This window comes from Hipposideros armiger, unplaced genomic scaffold (genome assembly GCF_001890085.2).
Source record: "Hipposideros armiger isolate ML-2016 unplaced genomic scaffold, ASM189008v1 scaffold_242, whole genome shotgun sequence".
Classification (NCBI taxonomy): domain Eukaryota; kingdom Metazoa; phylum Chordata; class Mammalia; order Chiroptera; family Hipposideridae; genus Hipposideros; species Hipposideros armiger.
The window spans coordinates 1,437,438-1,441,726 of record NW_017731592.1 but is presented as its reverse complement, the minus strand read 5'-3'; the positions used below and the strand labels follow the sequence as shown (position 1 = coordinate 1,441,726).

General features: G+C 36.6%; 1 protein-coding gene across 8 annotated transcripts in view; it reads right to left on the bottom strand.

Moving 5' to 3' along the window:
- NSD1 (nuclear receptor binding SET domain protein 1) overlaps positions 1–4,289 on the bottom strand; it is a 163,336-nt gene that overhangs the window by 100,770 nt on the left and 58,277 nt on the right. The gene's annotated exons all lie outside the window — the stretch shown is intronic.

Genomic DNA, 4,289 nt, shown 5'->3' with positions numbered 1-4,289 from the left:
GAACAGCAACTTGTCTGTTCCCCTTCCCCGATTCTCCAACACTGTTCCCTCCCTCAACTCCCCAATAATAAAAGAAAATCTTTAAAAAAAAAAAAGAAAGAATAAAGTACATAAAAATTAACAAAGGAAGGAAGTAAAAGACATATACAACAAAAACTATATTGCCAGGCCAGCAGAATGGTGCGTTGGTTAAGAGTGGTTTGGGATGCCAGCTCTGAGCAGCAGGACCCCGGTTTGGATCCTACATTACAGCCAGTGATGCTGCGCCCTCTAAGCTAAGATGGTGAACAACAGCTCGACCTAAAGTTGGGCTACCATGAGTCACCGGCTACAGCATAGGCTGCAGTGGGCTCCCGTAAGCTACTATGAGCAACCGGCAGCCAGCATTAGCTGCCAAGAGCTGCCGTCCGGTGACCGGCGACTGATCTGCCTCACCCGGGAAGAGCGCAATGATAATACCAACATGGGCCAGTGAAGCAAAGTCCTCCACAACTAGACTGAAGAACAAAAGGACAGCAACTTGTCTGTTCCCCTTCCCCGATTCCCCAGTGCTGTTCCCCTCTCCCAATTCCCCAATAAAAATCTAAAAACAAAACAAAACAAAACACTATATTGCCAAAAGAAATTAAAGAAAACAAATACATGGGAACACTGTCCATGTTTATGGATTGGAAGACTTAATACTATTAAGATGTCACTACTACACAAAGCAAACTACAGATTCAATGCAATCCCTATCATAATCACAATGTTTTTGAAGAAATGGAAAACTTATCCTAACATTCACATGGACCCTGAATAGCCAAGGCAATATTGAAATAAAAAGAAAAAAACTAAAGAACTCATGCTTCCTGATTTCAGAACATACTAAAAGCTACAGTAATCCAAACAATGTGCTACTACCATAAAGGCAGACATATCAACCAACGGAACAGAATAGGGAGCCCAGAAATAAACCCTAGTATATATGGTCGAATGGCATGTTGACAAGGTACCAAGACCATTCAATAGGGACAAGACCAATTTTTTGACAAATGGTAATGGGAAAACTGGATATCTACTTGTAAAAGAACGAAGTTGTGCCCTTACCTAACACCATATATAAAAATTAACTCAAAATGGATCAAAGACCTAAAGGTATGGCTTAAAACAATAAAACTCTTAAAGGAAAACAAGTTTCATGACACTAAATTTGGAAATGATTTCTTGGATACATAAACATCAAAGGCACAAGTAACAAATGAAAAAATAGACAAACTGGACTTCATGAGAATTTTTAAATCTTGTTTATTAACAAAGTCAAAAGGCAACCCACACAGACTTGGACAAAATGTTTGGAAATTGTGTATCTCATAAGGGATAAATATCCAGAATATATAGAGAACTCAATGGAAAAACAATAATCTTTAATAAACATAAGTGGGATACCTGGCTATCAACATGCAAAAGAATGAAGTTGGATCCTTACCTCACACTATATACAAAAAATAACTCAAAATGGATCAAAGACTTAAATGTAAGAGCTAAATCTATGAAACCCATAAAAGAAAACACAGGCAAAATTTTTTGTGATCTTAAAGTAGCCAAATTTCTTAGACACAATGGCAAAACCATAGCTAACAAAAGAAAAAATAAATTGGACTCCGGCAAAATTAAAAACTTTTGTACTTCAAAGGACACCATGAAGAAAACAAAAAAACAAACCACAGAATGGGAGAGAATATTTGTAAATCACGTATCTAATCAGGGAGTTCTATTCAGACCATATAAGGAAGTACTATAACTCAACAATAAAGACAAATATCTCAATTTTTAAAAAATGGGATATGGGTTTAAATAGACATTTTTCAAAAAAAAGACATACACATGGCTAATATACACATGAAAGCATGTTCAACAACATCAGTCATCACAGAAATGAAAATTAAAACTATGATGAGGTAACACTTCCCATTGAATAGGATAGCTAGAATCAGCAAGACAGAGAATAACAAGCATTGGTGAGGATTTGGGAAATTAGAACTCTCACACACTACTTTTGGAAAAGTAAAGTAATACAGTCACTTTAGAACAATCTGGCACTTCCTCAAGGTTAAACACCCAGTGGCCCAGCAGTTCTACTCTGAGATATATAATACCCAAGAAAAATGAAAATATAAAACCACACATACAGCTGAAACTAATTCTAAAAAATGTGTATTTCATAATAAAAAATAATTTTAAAAAAACACACAAAAATTTGTACAGATGTTCACAGAAGTATTATTCATCATAGCCAAAAAGTAGAAACAAACCAAATACCCATCAAACTGATAAATGGATAAATATGATATATCTATACAATGGAATACTATTCAACAATGAAAAGAAATAATGAGCTACATGCTACAATGTGGATGAACATTAAAAATTATGACAAAGACCAATCACAAAGGACCACATATTATGTGATTCCACTTATATGAAATATCCAAAACAGGCAAATACATAGAGACAGAAAACATATTGGTATCATTACTATCAGCACAGTAATCCTGCAATGTTGGAATTATTAGTCCCATTTTCTGGAAGAGGAAACTAAATTTCTATCTGTATTGATACAATATTCTCATGCCATAGTTATAAGGCCACTATCATCACTAGTGAGCTTTATAAATATGATGGCCATTTTATGAAACATCCTTTTCACAATAATTACTCAGTCATTCAAGATAGTTATTTACTGAACCATTTCTATATCCAGGCACTGTTCTAGCTGTTGAGAATGCAGCAGTTATCTAAACAAAAACACCTGCCCTCAAGGAGCTAAACATTCCAATTAGGCGTAACAGCCTCAAAAAATGTAAACGAAACAGCCCCTCTACCCAAAAAAAAGTAAAATTTAAAGGGGGCTGTAGTGGAAGTGAGTGCTTAATGGGTATGGGGTTTCAGTTTGGGTCCAAGTGATAAAAGTCTGGAACTAGACAGTGGTGGTGTTTGTATAACATTGTGGATGTATTTAATACCACTGAATCGTGCACTTTAAAATGATTATAATAATATTATATTTATGTAATCACACATGCAAAAATGAGCAGAGACACACATACCCATATATGTATCTATACATGTAAATGTATAATAAAATACAGAGAGGTAAGAGACATAAGAGGAAAGAGTATACAATAATAAGGGCCAAAAAGACACTTAATCAGGGACTCAGAAGGGCAGAAGAGAATGGGGCAGAGAATAACAAAAACTGGCTAAGAATTCACCAGAATTAATCAGTTAGTGATTCACTGATACAAGGAGGCCAAAAATCATGAGTAGAATAAACAAATCCACACCTAGATATATCAACATATTATAAACAAAACCAAATAATGCCCCCCCCAAAAAAAAGAAAAACAAATCTTTAAACACTATCAGAGGCAAAAAGACACACTGCCCTTACAGGTAGATTTCTAATTCCCAACTAATGACCTCACCAGCAACAATGAGAGTCAGAAAACAGTGGAATTATATTTTCAATATGACCTAAGAAAATATCTGCTAACCTAGAGTTCTTTATCCAGCAAAAATATCTTTCAAGAAAGAGAGCTAAATACAGTTGTAGACAAACCAAAACTGGGACAGTTAACCAATAGCAAACTCTCGGGAAGGAAAATTCTGAAAGATATACTTCAGACAAAAGGAAACCTCCTCGGGTCTGAGATGTGAAAAACAAAGGAGTAAATGAGCAAAATGAACAGTATTTGTTTAAAACAATGTCTAATAAAGTTTAAAACAAAAACAACAATGAAAAAAATTTACAAAAATATTCCATATTGAAAAGGGGTAAATGAGGTTAAAGTGCTCGTAAGGTTTATACATTAGGGAGAAATAAAGTGTTTTATTTATTACTTTTTTTATTTTTAAAATTTTTATTGGGGAATTGGGAGAGGGGAACAGACAAGTTGCTGTCCTTTTGTTCTTCAGTCTAGTTGTGGAGGACGTCACAGCACTGGACCATGTTGGTGTTATCATTGCGCTCTTCCCGGGTGAGGCAGATTAGTCGACGGCCTCTGGATGGCCGCTCACAGCGGCTCTTGGAAGGTCACACCAGCTGCTGGCCGCTCCCGCTGGCTGCTGGCCACTCACGGTAGTTTACGGCAGCCCACTGCAGCAGGGACTGCGGCCTATGCCTTTGTTGGCGACTCACGGCAACCCAACTCCAGGTCGAGCTGTTGTTCACCATCTTAGCTATAGAGGGAACAGCATCACTGGCCCTCATGTGGGATCCAAACCAGGGCCTTGCTGCTCAGAGCTGG